At 38.7% G+C, this 22,970-nt stretch overlaps 1 long non-coding RNA gene across 3 annotated transcripts in view; it reads left to right on the forward strand.

Annotated features, from left to right (window-relative positions):
• LOC114117862 (uncharacterized) overlaps window positions 1–19,063 on the forward strand; it is a 37,647-nt gene extending 18,584 nt beyond the window's left edge. For 2 of the 3 annotated variants that reach the window (XR_009597657.1, XR_009597658.1), the window contains one exon: window positions 12,228–19,063. This is a non-coding gene — a long non-coding RNA (uncharacterized LOC114117862). Of the gene's footprint in view, window positions 1–11,763 lie in introns of all 3 variants that reach the window. The other variant, XR_003591452.3, reaches the window with a different exon arrangement.
• Window positions 19,064–22,970: the final 3,907 nt, after the last annotated feature.

Genomic DNA, 22,970 nt, shown 5'->3' on the forward strand with positions numbered 1-22,970 from the left:
GCCATGAAATTAAAAGACACTTGCTCCTTGGAAGAAAAGTTATGACCAGCCCAGACAGAATATTAAAAGGCAGAGACATTACTTTGCCAACAAAGGTCTGTCTAGTCAAAGCTATGGTTTTTCCAGTATATGGATGTGAGAATTGAACTATAAGGAAAGCTGAGTGCTGAAGAATTGATGCTTTTGAGCTGTGGTATTGGAGGAGACTCTTGAGAGTCCCTTGGAGTGCAAGGAGATCCAACCCTCCATCCTAAAGGAAATCAGTTCTGAATGTTCAATGAAAGGACTGATACTGAAGGTGAAACTGCAGTACTTTGGCCACCTGATGTGAAGACCTGACTCGTTTGAAAAGACCCTGATGCTGGGAAAGATTGAAGGCAGGAGGAGAAAGGGATGACAGAGCATGAGATGGTTGGATGGCATCACCTACTCAGTGGCCGTGAGTTTGAATAAACTCTGGGAGTTGATGATGGACTGAGAAGCCTGGCATGCTGCAGTCCATGGGGTCATAAAGAGTTGGACACAAATGAGCAACTGAACCGAACTGCTTCTTGGAAGGAAAGGTGTAACACACCTAGACAGTGTATTAAAAAGCAGAGATATCACTTTGCTGACAGAGGTCCGCATAGTGAAAACTATGGTCTTTCCAGTAGTCATGTATAAATATGAGACTTGGACCATAAAGAAAGCTGAGCACCAAAGAATTGATGCTTTCAAACTGTAGTGCTGGAGAAGACTCTTGAGAGTCCCTTAGAAGTTAAGGAGAGCAAACCATTCAATCCTAAAGAAAATCAACCCTGAATATTCATTGGAAGAACTGATGCTGAAACTCCAATACTTTGGCCACATTATGCAAAGAGCCAACTCATTGGAAAAGACCTTGGTGCTGAGAAAGACTGAAGGCAAAAGAAGACAGTGACAGAGGATGAGATGGTTGGATAGCATCACTGACTCACTGGACATGAACTTGGGCAAACTCTGGGTGATAGTGTGGGATAGGAAGGCCTGGTGTGCTGTAGTCCATGGGGTCACAAACAGTGGTACATGACTTAGCAACTGAACAACAATAGTAGCCTGAAGTTAATAACTTGTATAAAAGTGAAATGTATGACAAGAACAGCAACAAAGGATGTATGGGAGAAATATAAGTATACTCTTGTATGATTTTAACATTTTATCATATAGTATAATAGTATTGGGGCTTCCCTCATAGTTCAGTTGGTAAAGAATCTGCCTGCAATGCAGGAGACCCGGGTTCGATTCCTGGGTTGGAAAGATCCCCTGGAGAAGGAAATGGCAATCCACTCCAGTATTCTTGCCTGGACAATCCCATGGACAGAGGAGCCTGGTGGGCTACCGTCCATGGGGTCACAAGAGTCAGAGACGACTTAGCTACTAAACCACCACCACCACCATAATCGTATTTGAAGATAGAGTATAAGTTAAAGATGCAGTTGTAAACTCCAGATCAACCACTAAAAAACTAATACAAAAATACAGCTAATACGCCAGAATGGGAATTAAGTAGAATTTTAAAATTATTCTTAAAAAAGGAAAAGACAAAAAAAGGAGACAATGGACACATCAGAAAAATACAAAATAGTAAAGTGTTAGATTTAAACCTTACCGTATGGAAAATTACACTAAATATAAATGGTCTAAACATCAAAATGGAAAGGCAGAGATTTTCATACTGGCTTAAAAAAGAACCAATGAAATATATTAACACAAATATATATATATGGAAGAATAATATATTTTTAAATTCATGTTAAAAAATATGTAAACATTACTCTCAAGAAGGGTGAACTGTATTAATATGAGACAAAGTGAACTTTAGGACAAGTATATTACCAGGAGTAAAGAAAACATTTCATAATAACAGAAAGATCATTTCAATATAAAGACATAACAGTCTTTGATGTTTATGCACTTGTCAGAGCTTCAAAATACATGAAATAAAAGCTGACGGTCTAGAAAAGAAAAATAGATAAGTCTACAGTTATAGTTTGCTACAAGTAGATAGAAAATCAATAAGACTATAAAAGACTTGAAAGCATTATTAGCAAAATAGGTTTGAGATCTAAAATGAAAAAACATGAAAACATACAAACCCCAGAAGAAACCGAGATGAATTTCTTTGGAACTAGAGAGGAGAAATCTGTTCTTAACTATTAAGCCAAATCAGAAGAAATGATAGTTAAAAGAGTGATACATTTAAGTACTTAAGGATTAAAAAAAAAAATTGTGCTACAGACATAGCAAAAGACAAATGAAAACTAAAAGAAAATAATTGCCGCTGTACCACAGACAAAGGGTTGATTTAAATAAAAAACGAGAGCCAAACCATGACAGAAAAATGGACAAAAATCACAATACACAGTTCATAAAAAAAGATAATATCTTTTAAACAAATGAAAGGATAATCACGCTTACTCCCAATAAGAGAAAGTGTAAAACAATATTGAACACCATTTCTCAAATCTCATCCATCAGAAATCTAAGAATTTGACAATACATTCTATTAGCATGGCTGTGAATTATCAAATACTGTCATATATTGCTGATGGCAATGCAAAATTGTGCAACAGCATTGAAAGGAATTTGGCATTATGTGATAAAATTATTCAGATCAACTTTTAGGGAACCATTTTGAGTAAACAACATGAGAAGGAAAGGAAAAAATCACAATTCTTACCTAGAATATCTACTTTCATGATACTGGCCATCTTACATATTCAGATTGTCATTTCTTCCTGTTCAAGAACTGATAACACAATTTTTTCTCCCCTAGGCTTTTCTTAGAGCAATTATGTAAAATTCTGGAACCTGTCAACATCCTTCTTTCTATTATGGCATTTTTACAACTAGTCTGGAAAAGGAATACCTGCCCAAGTTTGCTGCTGTGTCCCCAGAGGGTCAATTTTGAAGGATATTTTACTTTTCAAAAGACTTTCACCTTTATTGACGTATCATTGACAAATGAAATCATAAGATATTTGAAGTATACATTGTAGTGATTTGATATATATGCACATTTTGAATGATTCCCTCCATCTAGATAGTTAACATATCCATCACCTCACATATTTTTTGTGTGCATGTGTGTGTTGAGAACATTTAAATTCTACTTTCAAAGCAAATTTTGTTTATGCAATACAGCATCAAATTAAAAAGGCCCAAAATGGAGTCATTTTTCCCCAAGGCAGCAATCCAAGACTTTTAAGTATGAACAAAGAGAACAAAGATCGTGGCTCATCACCCCATTTATGAAAGGGTTAAGTTGCAGCTCACCGACGTTGCCCGCCATCTGTGCACTCTTTGAAGGGGATTTGGAATGGGGTGAGGGAAACAGCATAAAACATTTTCTGCTTTGGGCCTGTAGATAATAAGATCCATATTTAAGGAAGAATTTTAATGACCCTCAATTCTTGAAACTTCCCATACACAGAAAAGCATCAAAATTATTAACTTGAGATATCTGTTCTTTGTAATTAGCAGTCATCTTTTACCTGAAATATGTTTGTCAACATGTATTTATTTCCCAGGCCCCCCAAATCATATATATAATGGCTCCTCCCCTATGTCTTTGGAGTAGTCCCCACAGAATTACTGAGAGGCTATCTCCTGGGCAATAGTTCTCTGTAAAGTCCCCGAATAAAAGTCAACTCACAACGTTTACACTGAGTGTTTTTCTTTAATTTGAAACAGGCATATCTACCTCATTTTGTTGCACTTTATGTTATTGTGCTTTGATTTTGACAGTTGGTTTGTGGAAACCTTGTGTCCCCAGTGGCTCAGATGGTGACGAATTTGCCTGCATACAGAAGACCCAGGTTTGATCCCTGGGTAAGGAAGATTCCCTGGAAAAGGGAATGGCTACCCACTCCATTATTCTTGCCTGAAGAATTCCGTGGACAGAGGAGCCTGGTGGGCTATAGTTCATGGGGTTGCAAAGAGTTGGACATAATTGAATGAATAACACAGATACATTTTTTTTTTTTAGACATAATGTTATTGCACGTTTAACAGACTATGTGCTTAGTCACTCAGTCGTGTCTGACTCTGTGACTCCATAGACTGTAGCCACCAGGCTCCTCTGTTCATAGGGATTCTCCAGGTAAGAATACTGGAGTGGGTTGCCATGCCCTCCTCCAGGGGATCTTCCCAACTCGGATCGAACCCAGGTCTCCCTCATTGCAGGCAGATTCTTTACCATCTGAGCCACTAGGGAAGCCCTTAATAGACTATCAGTTCAGTTCAGTTCAGTTGCTCAGTCGTGTCCGACTCTTTGCGACCCCATGAATCGCAGCACGCCAGGCCTCCCTGTCCATCACCAACTCCCAGAGTTCACTCAGACTCACGTCCACTGAGTCAGTGATGCCATCCAGCCATCTCATTCTCTGTCGTCCCCTTCTCCTCCTGCCCCCAATCCCTCCCAGCATCAGAGTCTTTTCCATTGAGTCAACTCTTCACATGAGGTGGCCAAAGTACTGGAGCTTCAGCTTTAGCATCATTCCCTCCAAAGAAATCCCAGGGCTGATCTCCTTCAGAATGGACTGGTTGGATCTCCTTGCAGTCCAAGGGACTCTCAAGAGTCTTCTCCAACACCACAGTTCAAAAGCATCAATTCTTCGGCGCTCAGCCTTCTTCACAGTCCAACTCTCACATCCATACATAACCACTGGAAAAACCATAGCCTTGACTAGACAGACCTTAGTCAGCAAAGTAATGTCTCTGCTTTTGAATATGCTATCTAGGTTGGTCATAACTTTTCTTCCAAGGAGTAAGCGTCTTTTAATTTCATGGCTGCAGTCACCATCTGCAGTGATTTTGGAGCCCAAAAAAGTAAAGTCTGACACTGTTTCCCCTGTTTCCCCATCTATTTCCCATGAAGTGATGGGACTGGATGCCATGATCTTCGTTTTCTGAATGTTGAGCTTTAAGCCAACTTTCTCACTCTCCTCTTTCACTTTCATCAAGAGGCTTTTAGTTCCTCTTCACTTTCTGCCATAAGGGTGGTGTCATCTGCATATCTGAGGTTATTGATATTTCTCCCGGCAGTCTTGATTCCAGCTTGTGTTTCTTTCCAGTCCAGCGTTTCTCATGATGTACTCTGCATATAAGTTAAATAAGCAGGGTGACAATATACAGCCTTGATGCACTCCTTTTCCTATGGTATAGCATAAACCTAACTTTTATGTACACTGGATAAACAAAAGTTTCATGTGACTCACTTCATTGCAATATTTGCTTTATTGTGGTGGTCTGGAACTGAGCACACAATATCTCTGAGGTATGTCTGTAATTGCAATTTTAGCATTCCACAGAAATGTGACCTTTAAAACAGTTGGTCTGATATTACAAGATAAAGACTTCTGCTGTTTCCTCTCCCACCCACCCAAAAAGGTGGCCTGGATGGAGACAATCTTTTCTGTTCTTTTGCTAATACCTTCTTGCCCCACTCTCCTGCTGCCTATAACCCTCCAAGGCTGCCTGCTGCCTTGTAACCCTCCATTTCATACAACTCCTCAAAGCACTCTTAGTTGCTAGATGGCTTCTTTTTCTTCTTCTTTTCTTGCACTGTATCCTTCAGAATAACCCTGCCCCACTGGGGAGAGATGATGTTCAAGAGGCAGCCAGAGCCAGGTCTGTGCTGGTGTTCAGTCGTATCTGACGCTTTGTGACCCTGTGGACTGTAGCCTGCCAGACTCTGTCCATGGAATTTTCCAGGCAAGAATACTGTAATGGGTTGCCATTTCCTTCTCCAGGACACCTTCCCAATCCTGGGATCAAGCCTGCGTCTCTCACAACTCCTGCTTGGCAGGCAGATTCTTTACCACTGCACCATCTGGGAAGCCCATTAGTTGCTAGTTGGGGTCCTATCTAATTCATGAATTGCCTTATATTAAATAAAACTAATTAGATTTTAAAATTTACTTGAAGTTTTTTTTTAAACCAGTTACCAGCTATAGTCACCATGTTTTATGTTTGATCCTCAGACTTTATTAATCTTATAGCTAAAAGTTGGTATACTTTTACTAACCTCTCTCTATTTTCTCCACCCTCAGGCCCTGGCAACAACTTTTCTTTACTCAGCTTCTCTGTGTTTGTCTTTTTTTTTTTTTTAAAGATTCCACATATAAGTAATACATGAGACATAGAGGGAGCAGATGGTGTTCGAAAACAGTCACATCTAACTCTTTGTGACCATGTGGACTGTAGCCTGCCAGGCTCCTCTGTCCATGGGATTTCCCAGGCAAGAATACTGCAGTGGATAGCCATTTCCTTCTCCAGAGGATCTTCCCAACCCAGAGATAAGTGATAAGAATACATTATTTGTCTTTTTCTGTCTGATAGATTTCACTTTGCACAATGTCCTCAAAGTCTACCCATATTGTCACAAATAAAATGATTTCCTTCTTTCTCACAACTGAGTAATAGTTCACTGTGTAGTCATGTATGGATGTGAGAGATAGACCAAATAGAAAGCTGAGTGCCAAAGAATTGATGCTTTTGAACTGTGATGTTGGAGAAGACTCTTGAGAGTCCCTTGGACTGCAAGGAGATCAAACCAGTCAGTCCTAAAGGAAATCAGTCCTGAATCTTCATTGGAAGGACTGATGGTGAAGCTTCAATATTTTGGCCACCTGATGTGAAGAACAGACTCATTGGAAAAGACCCTGATGCTGGGAAAGATTGAGGGCAGGAGGAGAAGGTGACAACAGAAGATGAGATGGTTGGGTGGCATCACTGACTTGATGTGCGTGAGTTTGTGCAAGCTCCAGGAGTTGGTGATGGACAGGGAAGCTTGATGTGCGGCAGTGCGTAGATTTGGACAGGACTGAGTAACTGAACTGAACTGTGTGTGTGTGTGTATGTATGCCACACCATTTAAAAACTTATTTATTTAGGCTGTGCTGGGTCTTCCTTGCTGCCTGAGGGCTTGCTCTAGTTGGGGCGAGTTGGTGCTACTCTATAAGTTGCTGTGCATGGTCTTCTCCCTGCGGTGGCTTCTCGCTGTGGAGCATGGGTTTTAGGTGCACAGGCTTCTGTAGTTACCGTCCGTAGGCTCTAGAGCTTGGGCTCAATAGTTGTGGCCCACAGACTTAGTTGCTGTGTCTGGAATCTTCCCGTACCAAGGATCGAACCCATGTCCCCTGCATTGGCAGGCAGATTCTTACCACTGGACTACCAGTAAAGTCCATGCTACATATTCTTTATCCATTCTTTATTGTTTCATCTATTTATGGACACAGGCTGTTTCCATATTTTGACTATTGTGAATAATGCTGGAATGACATATAAGTCAACAGGTGTATCTTTGATATCCTATTTTGATTTCATTTGGATATATATCCAGAGGTAGAATGGGTAGGTCATATGGTAGTTCTAGTTTTATTGTTTGAGCAACCTCCATATTACTGGCTGCACAAATTTGCAGTCCCACCCACAGTGCACAAATGTTCTCATTTCTCTGCATCCTCACCACCACTTGTTGGTTTGATAACCATTTTACCAAGTGTAAGGTGATATTTCATTGTGGTTTCTATTTGCATTTCCCTGATGATTACTGATACTGAACACCTTTTTATATACTTGCCTTTTTTGTGTCTTTAGAAAATTATCTATTCAGTTCTTCTATATACTTTTTAATTGGATTGTTTGATAGTTTTTTGTTGAATTGTGTGTTCTTTATATATTTTGGATATTATTTCCTTATCAAATGTATGATTTGCAAATATTTTCTCACATTTTATAAGTGGGCTTATACTGCTTATACTGCTTGTTTCCTTTGCAGTACAGAAGTTTTTTGGTTAGATGTAGTCTCACTTGTTTAGTTTTGCTTTTGTTACTTCTGCTTTTGGTGACAAATCCAAAAAATCATCACCAAGACTGATGTCAAAGTGCTTACTCCCTATGCTTTTTGCTAGGAACTTTATGATTTCTGGTCTTACACTCTAGTCTTTAATCCATTCTGAATTCATTTTGGTGTATAATGTTAGATAGGGGTCCAATTTCATTCTTATCCAATTTCATTCATTCATTTCATTCTTGTCCAGCTTTCCCAACACCATTTATTGAAGAGACTATTTTTCCCCATTGTATATTCTTGGCTCCTTCATTATAAGTTAATTAACCAAATATGCATGAATTTATTTCTGGGCTCTATTCTGTCCCTTTGAGCTATGTGTCTATTTTTATAACAAAACCATACTGTTTAGATTACTATACTTTTGTAATATAGTTTAAAATCAGAATATGTAATACTTACAGCTTTGTTCTTTCTCAAGTTTGCATTGGCTGTTTGGGGTCTTTTGTGATTACATATGAATTTTAGAATTATTCATTCTATTTCTACAAAAAATGTCATTGGAATTCTGTAGGGATTGCACTGAATTTGAGATTTCTTTAGGTAGTATAAAGAACATTTTAAGAATATTAATTGTCCCAATCTGTAAGCACAGAATAACTTTCCATTTATTTCTTTCATCAATATTTTATAGTTTTTCGTATACAGACTTTTTTTCCTTTGGTTAAATTTATTCCTGGATATTTTATTTCTTTTGATGAAACTAAGTCATGTTGTTTTGTTATTTTCCATTTTGTATAGCTCATTGTCAGTGTTTTTAATACAATTAATGCTTACATATGAGTTTGTATCCTGCAACTTTGGTGAATTCATTTATTAATTCTATCAGTTTTTGTTAGAGTCCTTGAGGGTTTCTATATATAATATTATGTCATCTGCAAGTAAAGACAATTTTACATATTCCTTTCCAATTTGAATGCCTTTTCTTTCTTTTTCTTGCCTAATTGCTCTGGCTGGGACTTCCAGTACTATGTTGAGTTAAAGTAACAAGAGTAGGCATCCTTAGCTTGTTTCTGATCTTAAAGTAAAACTTTTCAGCTTTTTGCCATCAAATATGATGTTAGCTGGAAGTTTGTCTTAATGACCTTTACTTTGTTGAAGTACATTCCTTCCATACCGACTTTGTTTGAAGTTTTTTATCATGAATAGATGTTGAATTTTGTAAATGCTTTTTCTACATGATCATATAATATTTATCCTTCATTTTGTTAATGAGATATATCAAATTGATTGATTTGCAGATTATGAGTCATCCTTACATCCCTGGAATAAATCTCATTTCATTATTGTATATGGTCCTGTTAGTATATTGTTAAATTTGATTTGCCAGTATTTTGTTGAGGATTTTTGCATGTATGTTTATCAGGGATATTGATTTGTAATTTTCTTTTCTTGTAGCATCTGTGTCTGATTTTGGTATCAGGGTAATGTTAGCCTCATTAAATGAATTTGGAAGTGTTCCCTCTTTTTCTATTTTTTGGAAAGGGTTGAGAAGGATTGGTATTAATTCTTCTTTAAATGTTTGGTAGAATTCATCAGTAAAGTCACCTGGTCTAATGTAGGAAATGCAGTGTTGCCTTATTGACTTTCTGTCTGAATTACTTATCCATGTTGAAAAGGATTATTTTGCTATTATTATGTTGTTATTTCTTTCAGGTCTGATAGTATTTGCTTTATATATTTAGGTGCTCCTCCTATTTTAGATGCATAAATATTTACAAATATTACATCCTGTTTTTGATTGACCCCTTTATCACTATATAATCACCTTCCTTTTTTCTTCTTATACGTCTTTGCCTTAAAGCCTGTTTTATCTGATTGAAATAGAGCTTTGTGCTTGTGCTCAGTTGCTCAGTCGTGCCTGACTCTGTGACCTCATGGATTGTAGCCTGCCGGGCTCCTCTGTCCATGAGGATTTTTCAGGCAAGAATACTGGAATGGTTTGCCATTTCCTCCTCCAGGGGAAGTATAGCTTACTCCTGCTTTCTTTTGGTTTCCATTTACAAAGAATACATTTTCCCATCTCTTCACTTTTAGTCTGTTTCCTTAGAGCTTCAGTGAGTCTCTTATAGGCAGCATATAGTTGGGTCTTGTTTTTTTAATCCATTCAGACACTCTATGTCTTTAGGGGGTAGCATGCGGGATCTTAGTTCCCCAACCAGCAATGAAACCTGTGGCCCCTGCAGTGGAAGCATGGAGTCTTAACCACTGGACTGCCAGGGGAGTCCCAAGACAGTCTATGTCTTTTCATTAGATAATTATTCTTTTATATTTAAAGTAATTATTGGTTTAGGTATGGACTTACTGTTGGCATTTTGTTAATTGTTTTCTGGCTGTTTGTAATTTCTTTGTTCCTTTCTTCTTCTTTTCTTGCTCTCATCCTTTTGATTTGGTGATTTTCCATAGTCCTGTGCTTATTGGTGCCACTGTTATCTTTTGTATACCTGCTATAGGGTTTGCCTTAGGTTACCTGAAAAATCCCATGGACAGAGGAGCCTGGTGGGCTACAGTCCATGGGGTCACAAGAGTCGGACAAGACTTAGTGACTAAACCACCACCACCACCACGATACATAAAACAGATATTTTACTTTTCTTTTCCATTCAAATCATTTTCTTGTGAAATGCCACTACCCTTTTGGAATTTCTCTTCTTCAATTATTAACTAGTATACTTCCACAACATTCTTATTTTCATCTGTGGTTTTGCTTGTAATCTGAGCAATTCTCTGCTGTTACTTTCCAAGACTTCATGAAAGTCCTACATCTTTTGCAAGAAATTCGCAATTTCATTTTGCAAACAGTTTGGAGTGAATTTTCAAACAGGCTAATAGGAACAGAAAGATGTTATGTAAGGAAGGATATCTAATGACTAATTTTATAAGTGATTGATTTACTGGTAAATATATAGCAAGGCAACTTTTGCTCAATCTCTCAACTGTGGGGACTTTTAATAAAGCCTTGACTAATAAAGAACCCCTGCAGGCATGTAATAGGGTTGTGGTAAGTTTTATATGAGATAATACCCATGAATGCTTAACATTTGTTCCTGGTACAAATAGAGTTAATTACTTCTTTGTGTTGCCAGTGTATAGCATAACATCACATCATATGGTATTACAATTGCTGAATTGTTTATATGGGTATATTTCCTAATAGCCTATGACTCCTAGAAGGTAGAAATGATTTCTAATTCATTATACTTCTAATACCCAGTAAGTTCCATAGCTGTTAAATATTTGAATCATGGTGAATGAGTAAGTGAAGGAATGAATAAATGAATGTCTCCTTCAACTTTTTCTTATTGCAGTAATCTCAGAGTATCTACTGAGCCTTCCTCAAAAGTAGTTTCCCCTAAGCCCTGAACATGTTTTATTCTGTGCTTTCAATAAAAAAAATTTTTTTTCTGAGGCAGATACCTCTGTAGTAATATGGAATAGTCTCTAAGATACAGTAGTTTGTAGCATATGTTTTTTTTTTAAATGGAGAGAGAATACACACACATATTTTTTATCTGTGTGTTTGATATCTGCTTAGACAGTCTTAAGGATATGTAAGAAACCATTCAGAGTGACTGTGTTTGGATAGTAACATTAGGAATACACATAAGATTTATTTTTCATTGTATACTTTTTATTGCTTATTTTTTTACTTTGTGAATATATAAACATATGTGCATGTTGTTTATATATATATATATATATATATATATATATATAAAACTTGATGAATTTTTTACCATTTCTAAAACCAAAATAAATGGTAAGCAGGAGGACTGGAATGATGTGGGATTATTACTAAATTACTAAATTCATGTTAGAAAAATATTTAATATGAGTTTGTTACATGTATATATAGAAGCATGTAAGGGTTTAAAAAATATTTTTTCTAGGTCTTCATCTGCCTGAAGCTTTACCTATTGAACATTTCAAGTTGGCCTAAGGGTTCGGTTCAGTTCAGTCGCTCAGACGTGTCCGACTCTTTGCGACCCATGAACCGCAGCACACCAGGCCTTCCTGTCCATCACCAACTCCCGGAGTTCACCCAAACTCATGTCCATGAAGTCGGTGATGCTGTCCAGCCATCTCATCCTCTGTCATCCTCTTCTCTTCCTGCCCCCAACCCCTCCCAGTATCAGGGTCTTTTCCAATGAGACAACTCTTCGCATGAGGTGGCCAAAGTACTGGAGTTTCAGCCTGAGAATCAGTCCTTCCAATGAACACCCAGGACTGGTTACAGACATATAAAAATTGGATAGGATTTAATAGTTATATTTTTTATTAAAAAAAATATTTCTACTTATTCATCGTATACTTTGGTTTTTGAAAGAAACTTAGACCTCTGGCCTTTCTTTAGGATTGGAATGAAAACTGACCTGTTTTCCAGTCCTGTGACCACTGCTGAGTTTTCCCAATTTGCTGGCATATTGAGTGCAGCACTTTCACAGCATCATCTTTCAGGATTTGAAATAGTTCAACTGGAATTCCATCACCTCCACTAGCTTTATTTGTAGTGATGCTTCCTAAGGCCCACTTGACTTCACATTCCAGGACATCTGGCTCTAGGTGAGTGATCACACCATCATGATTATCTGGGTCGTGAAGATCTTTTTGGTACAGTTATTCTGTGTATTCTTGCCACCTCTTCTTAATATCTTCTGCTTCTGTTAGGTCCATACCATTTCTGTCCTTTATCAAGCCCATCTTTGCATGAAATGTTTCCTTGGTATCTCTAATTTTCTTGAAGAGATCTCTAGTCTTTCCCATTCTGTTATTTTCCTCTATTTCTTTGCATTGATCTCTGAGGAAGGTTTTCTTATCTCTCCTTGCTATTCTTTGGAACTCTGCTTTCAGATGCTTATATCTTTCCTTTTGTCCTCTGCTTTTCGCTTCTCTTCTTTTCACAGCTATTTGTAAGGCCTCCTCAGACAGTCCTTTTGCCTTTTTGCATTTCTTTTCCATGGGGATGGTCTTGATCCCTGTCCCCTGTACAATGTCACGAACCTCTGTCCATAGTTCATCAGGCACTCTATCAGATCTAGTCCCTTAAATCTATTTCTCACTTCCACTGTATAATCATAAGGAATTTGATTTAGGTCATACCTGATTGGCCTAGTGGTTTTCCCTACTTTCTTCAATTTAAGTCTGAATTTGGCAATAAGGAGTTCATGATCTGAGCCACAGTCAGCTCCTGGTATTGTTTTTGCTGACTGTATAGAGCTTCTCCATCTTTGGCTGCAAAGAATATAATCAATCTGATTTTGGTGTTGACTGAGAGTGAAAAAGTTCGTTTAAAGCTCAACATTCAGAAAACTAAGATCATGGCATCTGGTCCCATCACTTCATGGCAGATAGATGGGGAAACAGCGGAAACAGTGTCAGACTTTATTTTCTTGGGCTCCAAAATCACTGCAGATAGTGACTGCAGCCATGAAATTAAAAGACGCTTGCTCCTTGGAAGAAAAGTTATGACCAGCCTAGGCAGCATGTTAAAAACCAGAGACATTACTTTGCCAACAAAGGTCTGTCTAGTCAAGGCTATGGTTTTTCCAGTGGTCATGTATGGATGTGAGAGTTGGACTGTGAAGAAAGCTGAGCGCTAAAGAATTGATGCGTTTGAACTGTGGTGTTGGAGAAGACTCTTGAGAGTCCCTTGGACTGCAAGGAGATCCAGCCAGTCCATTCTAAAGGTGACCAGTCCTGGGATTTCATTGGAAGGACTGATGCTGAAGCTGAAACTCCAATACTTTGGCCACCTCATGCCAAGAGTTGACTCATTGGAAAAGACCCTGATGCTAGGAGGGATTGGGGGCAGGAGGAGAAGGGGACGATAAAGGATGAGATGGCTGGATGGCATCACTGAATTGATGGACATGAGTTTGAGTGAACTTCAGCAGTTGGTGATGGACTGGGAGGCCTGGTGTGCTGTGATTTGTGGGGTCGCAAAGAGTCGAACACAACTGAGTGACTGAACTGAACTAGACCTCTGGCCACACAAAGTTTTGTTTATGTTGCTTTTTTTCCATCATGGATTTTACAGTATTCTTGCATATATAACCTAAAAATATGCTAGAATATTCTAATTAAATGTTGCATATATGATTTCTTCCTAAAGCATAGTATACTTTGTCAGTGCCCTACCCATCCTCAGGTCTGATTGTTGTATTTATACCACCAACTTCTAGCTGCCTGAGGTTTTCTGGCATCTGGAGCCTTACTTTCCTAGTGAGATCACTGGAAGCTAAATTAGTTTAAACTTTAAAAGCAATTTAGCAGGTTGTATCAAAGGCCCTGAAAATGTGCATACCCTTTGATCCAACAAGTGGAAATAATCAGATAGATGGGTCAAGATATGGGCCAAGATATGAGTCAAGAAGCATATTTAAGGATGTTTTTACATTCTTACCTAATTTAAAAAACAGAGTATCTAAATGTTAAAAAAAGACTGTTAAATAAATTGTAACAAATTTGTGCAGTGGAATACTGTTCAGTACTTCCAATGATACAAATGTTTATTGGTTACTTTGAGAGTTTATAATCTGTTCATTGGTATGCTAGTAGTTCATTGGTAAATATGTGTTAAGACAATCTTTGCTTCTCACTTCAATCTCTTAATTGTGGATGCTAGACTGATGAGATCTTGGCTAGAAAGGACCACTTTAAAAAAAGTTCTACATACATATAATGCATAGGAAAACATCTAGAATATTGACAATAACTTGTCATTGGTTGTCTCTGTTCGAGATCTTGAGCTTCCCTGGTGGGGCAGTGGTAAAGAATCCGCCTGCCAGGGCAGGAGACCTCAGAGACACGGATTCAGTCCCTGGGTCAGGACGATCCCCTGGAGAAGGAAATGGCAACCCATTCCAGTATTCTTACCTGGGAAATCCCATGAGCAGAGGAGCCTGGCGGGCTACTGTCCATGGTATTGCAGAGAGTCAGACACGACTGAGCATAGCACAGCTCACTGTAGGTCTTGCATATAGTGGCAAATATTTATTAGCTTATTAGATAAATAATAAAGAGTCAATGATGAGAATGTGTTATAAAGTAAGGGTTTTGATTATTTCAAATTTGTACAGTTGAAGTCCATTTTAAAAAGTAAAGAAAAGAAAGGGGAAAAACCAGCTAGCAGGTTATACACTAAACTGTTAATGTGAGTTATATCTGACTGGGACCTTAAGGGCGATTGTTTTCTTTATGCTCACTTAAGAGTTTCTAATTTGACTATAATTCTATATTACTTTTATAATGGAGAAATAATAAAAGTCAAAACTATTACATTTAATATTAAAAATACTCAGCAATAACAACAGTGAAGCTTTACAGTCTTAATAGACAAAAGACTTGTCCGTGTTGGCCAGTTATGTTCCTTTGTAACAAATGTATTACACTGATTTGTGGGGCATCCCATATAGAATACAGCTGAAACATTTCTGTAAACAATGGATAAATTATATTGGATTTATTTCACCTATGGCGGGCCACTTTTGCACAGTACTTAGAAACTTAGAAAAATTGCAGGGTTGTTTATCAACTAATAAATAAGCTACTATTAAAGCCATTTGGAAAATATTCTCTTGGGTTGTCAGGTGTTATTGATATGGAGGTGTCTGAATGTACTTATTTTTTTAGGGAAAGGAGAATTTCTAATGTTATTACTTAAATTATCTTATCTTAAATAAAGAACTGGGGCCTTCCCTGGTAGCTCAGTGGTTAAGAACCTGCCTGCCAATGCAGGAGACATGGGTTTGATCCCTGATCCAGGAAGATCCCACATGCCACAGAGCAACTAAGTCTGTAATTTAAAAAAAAAAAAAAAGCTGCAGATGTAATTTGTTTAAATGTTCAAAGTTTCAAATAGTGAAGTCAAAGGTTATTTAAAAAAACTGAGGTTGCTTTGAGACGTGGTTAGATGTCTCTGCTAAATATTCCCTAGTGTTTTCCATAGGATCACATTTTCTTGTCATGGCTTATTCAAGTACCTGTACCAGTCTTTAGATTGTAAGCTCAATAAGAACAGAAATAATATCTGTCTTACTGGCAAATTATAGGAACTTAACATTAAAATAAAAAGAATGTATAAATGAATGGAGTTGTGATTTTTAAAAAACATTTTATTAGAGTATAGTTGATTTACAACATTGGGCGGTTAGTTTCAGGTGTACAGCAGATTGAATCAGTTATTCAGTTCAGTCACTCAGTCATGTCCAACTCCTTGCAACTGCATGGACTGCAGCACGCCAGGCCTCCCTGTCCATCACGATCTCCCGGAGATTGCTCAAACTTATGTACATCGAGTCGGTGAGGCCATCCAAGCATCTCATCCTCTGTTGTCCCCTTCTCCTCCCGCCTTCAATCTTTCCCAGCATCAGAGTCCTTTCCAATGAGTCATTCTTCACATCAGGTGGCCAAAGTATTGGAGCTTCAGCTTCAGCATCAGTCCTTCCAGTGAATATTCAGGACTGATTTCCTTTAGGACTGACTGGTTTGATCTCCTTGCAGTCCAAGGGACTTTCAAGAGTCTTCTCCAACACCACAGTTCAAAGGCATCAATTCTTTGGCGCTCAGCTTTCTTTATAGTCCAACTCTCACATCTATATATGACTACGGGAAAACCATAGCTTTGACTAGACAGACCTTTGCTGGGAAAGTAATATCTCTCTTTTTAATATGCTGTCTAGGTTGGTCATACCTTTTCTTCTAAGGAGTGAGTGTCTTTTAATTTCATGGCTGCAATCACCATCTGCAGTGATTTTGCAGGCCCCCCAAATAAAGACTCTTACTGTTACCATTGTTTCTCCATTTATTTGCTATGGAGTGATGGGACTGGATGCCGTGATCTTAGTTTTTTGAATATTGAATTTTAAGCTAACTTTTTCACTCTCCTCTTTCACTTTCATAAAGAGGCTCTTTAGTTCTGATGCTGAAGCTGAAGCTCCAATACTTTGGCACGGAACTGACTCGTTGAAAAAGACCCTGATACTGGGAAAGATTGAAGGCAGGAGGAGAAGGGGACAAAAGAGGATGAGGTGGTTGGATGGCATCACCAACTCGATGGACATGAGTTTGAGCAAGCTCTGGGAGATCGTGATGGATGGGGAAGCCTGGCGTGCCGCAGTCTATGGGGTTGCAGAGTTGGACACGACTGAGTGACTGAACTGAAAGTGTATATGTCAGTCCTGATCTCTCAGTTTATCTCTTCACTTCCCTCCTCCCCACCATAACCATAAATTTTTTTAGATTCCACAGATAAGCAGTATCAGATGATAGTTGTCTTTATCTGGCTTACTTCACTCTGTATGACACTCTCTAGATCCATCTGCCACCTCTGCAAATGACCCAATTTCATTCCCCTTTTTATGACTGAGTAATATTCCATTGTATATGTGTATTACATCTTTTGTATCCATTCCACTATTGATGGACATTTAGGTTGCTTCCGTGTCCTGGCTATTGGAAATAGTGCTGCAGTGAATACTGGGGTGCATATATCTTTTTGAATTATGGTTTTCTCCAGATATATGCCCAGGAGTGCATTATATGACAGCTTATTTTCGTTTTTTTAAGGAACCACCATACTGTTCTCCATAGTGGCTGAACCAATTTACATTCCCACAGTGTAAGTCTTTTCCACACACTCTCCAGAATTTATTGTTTGTAGATTTTTTTGATGATGGCCGTTAGAATTGTGATTTAGAACAAGAAAATAAAGGGTAGGGGTTTTGAAATGCACTCTGGATATGGTTCCTTACACACTGATGCAGAATTATATGTTACATTAAGATTTGAGGCTTTAAGGTGATACATTTACATTTGTAGTTGACACTAGCCAACTGCAGTAAATGAAATGCCAAGATACAAATATACTACTAAAAATTCCTATGAGGTGTAACAATGTAGAGAATAATGATAAGCTTGCTCAATTGTGTCTGACTCTTTGCGAGCCCATGAACTGTAGACCACCAGGCTCCTCAGTCCATAGAATTTTCCAGGCAAGAGTACTGGAGTGGGTTGCCATTTCCTTCTCCAGGGGATCTTCCCAACCCAGGGATCAAACCTGGGTCTCCCACACTGCAGGCAGACGCTTTACCGTCTGAGCCACCAGGGAAGCTCAAGCTACATATCGTAATTATATAAATTCAGTGCTGGGAGGGAACTAAAGAGCATCTAAAAGTCAATCCTTTCATTTAATATGTGAAGAAATGATAACCAATAAAATTTAAATAACTTACAAGGTGACATATAGCTCATTACTGATAATACCAGACTATGTGCCAGGTCTCCTGATTTGTTTGTCTAGATCTCTTTGCCACCTAAACCAAGGCAACCAAGCTAGCGGGGTGTCAGAGGCAATCCTTTTGTTCTTTGAACATGCTAGTCCAGACTAGCATGGTTCTTTGGCCACAGAGAGCAACACCAATGTGAGGCCATTAGGCAGGGCATTGTAAAAGAAACAGAAGAGGTCACCTCCAGAATACTGTACATAGTTCTGTGGCCACACTGGAGGAAAGGTACACTAAAGCTAGAGAAGAACCGCAGGGGAACATGAAACTAATCTGACAGCTGGAGGAATAGGAAATAAACGTTCTGACATTTCAACCTGAGATGTCAAAGGAAAATAAATGTGGGGACTGGACCTGAAACTTCTGAAGTTGCAGCACAGAAGAAAATGAGATCCTTCCACAAAACAGGCCTGGATGCCACTGTCAGATATGGCGATGAATTGGATGATCCAAAAGACTGAGCACTATGATAATTTCTGTGGCCTTATTTACAAAGCCCTTTCTCTTGTCATTTCGACTCCCGCCTGATCCCTGGAAACGTCACCAGTGGAGAAGGGACAGTGAGTGCCTAGTTGTCTCCCTTGGCAACAGTGATGCTCCAGCTGCCAACAGGCCGACACTGACTTGGCGTTCTTCCTCTGTTGACCTTCATTTCGTTCCAAATCCTGGATTATTGTGAATGAGCGACACCTTCTCTCCATCAGTCATAACTGTCAACTACTGATGTCTTTTATCCATTTTCTCTTGTCTGCATAAACTAATTTTATGCCTGTGAATACTTTCCTGTGTAAGTATGCCTTGATTTATAATAGCCATAGTGAAAACTGTATGTTATGAAACTGTCGAAACATTCAAAAAAGTATTTTGTGTATCCAAAAATAAATAAATTATCCCAGTTTGTTTCCCATCTTTGGTGTGTTCCATTTCTTCCTTAAAGTTAATCAGATGTCATAGTGTTCAGCTTTCCTTTCCTGAGGGTTTTTTCCTTCTTTTATCTTTCCTTTTACCTTTAACATTTTAAAATATTTATTTTTATTTATTTGGCTGTACTGGGTCTTAGTTGTGGCATGCAGGATCTTCAATTTTCATTTTGGCATGTGGGATCTCGTTCCCCAACCAGGAATAGAACCTGGGCCCCATGCGTTGGGAGTGTGGAGTCTTAGCTGCTGGATCACAAGGAAAGTCCCTGTACTTTTAGTGTTCCTCTTTTATGCATATTTTGTGTATATATATATACATTTGGCTGCATCAGGTCTCAGCTGTGGCATGTGGGATCTTGGCTGCATCATGCGGGATCTTTCATTGTGGAGCGTGGGCTCCCACAGTTGTGGTGTCCAGGCTTAGTTGCTCTGCAACATGTGGGATTTTAGTTCTTAGATCAGGGATCAAACCTGCGTTCCCCACATCTCAAGGCAGAATCTTAACCACTGGACCACCAGAGAACTCCTTTGTACATATTTTTTAAACTGATATTTTCATATTTATTTGTAGAGGTATTGATATGTCTATTTTTCATTAGCAGAAACTGATGAACTCTTCTGCTAGTGAGCAATTATTCTAAAAAAAGCTTTGCAAAAAATGTGAATATTAAAAACTGAATAATAACACTAAACTGATAATAACAATTATCTCTAAGGGAGGGAATTAGAGAACTTCAATATTGTATATAAAAATTTTCTTCATTGTTTGATTTTTATACACTAAATACCTATAACCTAAGCTAGAAAACAATTATAATGAATACTAATAACAACATTAAATATGTGATATCTAATAGCTGAAGTAAATAAATATCTTTCTCAGTGTAAATAGGTCTCTTAGGGCCTCTTTCAAGCTAGCAAAATACTGTTCTTTATAAGAGATAATTTGCTGTATGGACTCTTGGTTACTAGCACTTTGGGCTCCACAAAATATTGGCTCTGCCTTTTAGTAATAGGCATACCAAGAAAAGGATTCTGCACTTTGGTAAAGCACTGGCTTCAACAAACATAAGTAAGTTTGTTTATTGCAGTATTTCTCAGGGTGTTTAATATGCTAATATGCCCTGTCACTCCCACCTAGAAGTTTAAGTGGGAACAGAGCATAGTACACAGGTTTTTCCAAACTTACTGGTTTCCAATACCTCTTTTCCTCCCAAAATTACTGTTCCAAGGCAAATATTTTGGGAAATACTGCTGCAGGATATTAAAGAAAGAGTTCATTTCATAGAGATAGGTAATGAAGGACACTACCTCTTCTTATTGCAGGATTTATCCATATCTAAATATACACTGCTCCCTGCACATCGTTTTTGAGCCAAATCTAGAACATTGAAGGTATAGATCTTTCCAATATTAAACTAGCCTTACATTTAAAAAATAAACTTGTTTGTGATAGACTATGTGTTGATATATTTAAAATTGGGCTTCCCAGGTAGCGCTACTGGCTGCCAATGCAGGAGACATTAAGAGACACAAGGTTCGATCCCTGGGTCAGGAAGATCCCCTGGAGGAGGGCCTGGTGATCCACTCCAGTATTCTTGCCTGGAGAATCTCATGGACGGAGGAGCCTGGAGGGCTACAGTCCACAGGGTCTCACAGAGTCAGACACAACTGAAGCAACTTAGGAGCATGCATGTTTAAAACTGTGATTTATATTTAGGATTTTTACTTACTATGCTTATAGGAGAGAATATGCTTATATGAAAACCCTTTAATTTTCCATTCTTGTCCTGTGTTGTCAGGTTTTGGTGTTAAATTTCTTGCTGGTCTCATAAGATGAGTTGTTAAATGTTCCATCTTTTTTTTTTTCTCTCTGGTAGTTTGTGAAATCTTGGTATTAACTCTCCTTTGAATGTTTGGTAGAATTCCCTGAATAAAGTTTCAGAGCCTGGAATTTTATCTTGCTATGTTTTATTTCACTGGACAGTTTTCAGTTTTACAAGAGAATCTCATATCAGCAAGAGGAGTCAGACCCTATTCAGTGTAGGGACCATAGTCCTAAATCTCTCCAGTAACAAGTAGTGGACTTAGCTGGACTTAGTCAGGGCTTCCCTGGTGGCTCAGAAAGTAAAGCATCTGCCTGCTATGTAGGATACCTGGGTTTGACCCTTGGGTCGGGAAGATCCCCTGGAGAAGGAAATGGCAACCCTCTCCAGTACTCTTGCCTGGAAAATCCCACAGACGGAGGAGCCTGGTAGGCTACAGTCCATGGGGTCGCGAAGAGTCGGACATGACTGAGCGACTTCACTTTCACTTTAGTTGGACACAAGGGAAAATGCTTCAAGCATCCCTGCCAGCTTGAAGATAAGGTTCAGGTTCAGAGCAAGTGGTGAAGCAGCCAGAAATTTAACAGGGCGATCCTGGAATTGAAGCAGGCATAGAAGAGCTGAGATAAGCTGCTCACCTCCTTGGCTGACTGGGACACTACATATGTATAAAGGAGATCCAACAGACCTTGGAGGATCCAGCAAAAACTAAAAGATGAGGGAGACGTGAGTACAGGCTGAAGCTTTGAATGCATTCCCTAATCCACACATATCAATCAGCAGAGGGTGAAAGCCTAACTGGCTCAAGGTATTTGAGTACAACCTCTGCCCAAAGCATTGACTGACCACTAAGCAATTAGTCACAGAGGAAATCACTAGGGAGCCAGGCTAAGCAAACACAGCAAACTAACAAACAAAAATAAAACAGCAGAGGGACTTTCCCAGCAGCACAGTGGTTAAGACTATGTCTTCCAATGCGTGAAGTGTGGGTTCGGTCCCTGGTTGGGGAACTAAGATCTCACATGCCACGGAGTTAGGCCAAAAGTAAAAAAACCAATTAATTAAAAATCAGTATGACAGCAGAGACTGGAGGCTGTACATCAGGGAAACAGAGTCTGCAGTTTAAGCATCTTATTAAACAAAATATGAAAAACCCAATAACCGTCAAAAATATAAAATGGAACTCAGAGTAGCTAAAATATTATCTAAAATTTCCAGTTTTTTTAAATCAAAAATTACTAGACATGCAAAAAACCCTAGGAAAGTTATACCCATATACAAGAAAAACAAACAAACAAAAAAACAAAAAGGAGAAGAAACTAGGAACAGACCCAGCTTTTACTTTTAGCAGGGAAACACTCCAAGGCAGCCACTATAAATATGTTCAAATAACTGCCAAAGCCTTTGACTGTGTGGATCACAATAAACTGTGGAAAATTCTGAAAGAGATGGGAATACCACACCACCTGACCTGCCTCTTGAGAAATCTGTATGCAGGTCAGGAAGCAACAGTTAGAACTGGACATGGAACACCAGACTGGTTCCCAATAGGAAAAGGAGTACGTCAAGGCTATATATTGTCACCCTGCTTATTTAATTTCTCTGCAGATTACATCATGAGAAACACTGGACTGGAAGAAACACAAGCTGGAATCAAGATTGCCGGGAGAAATATCAATGACCTCAGATATGCAGATGACACCACCCTTATGGCAGAAAGTGAAGAGGAGCTAAAAAGCCTCTTGATGAAAGTGAAAGAGGAGAGTGAGAAAGTTGGCTTAAAGCTCTACGTTCAGAAAATGAAGATCATGGCATCCGGTCCCATCACTTCATGGGAAATAGATGGGGAAACAGTGGAAACAGTGTCAGACTTTATTTTCTTGGGCTCCAAAATCACTGCAGATGGTGACTGCAGCCATGAAATTAAAAGACTCCTACTCCTTGGGAGAAAAGTTATGACCAACTTAGATAGTATATTCAAAAGCAGAGACATTACTTTGCCGACTAAGTTCCGTCTAGTCAAGGCTATGGTTTTTCCTGTGGTCACGTATGGATGTGAGAGTTGGAC

The sequence above is a fragment of the Ovis aries genome, chromosome 1 (genome assembly GCF_016772045.2).
Source record: "Ovis aries strain OAR_USU_Benz2616 breed Rambouillet chromosome 1, ARS-UI_Ramb_v3.0, whole genome shotgun sequence".
Classification (NCBI taxonomy): Eukaryota; Metazoa; Chordata; class Mammalia; order Artiodactyla; family Bovidae; genus Ovis; species Ovis aries.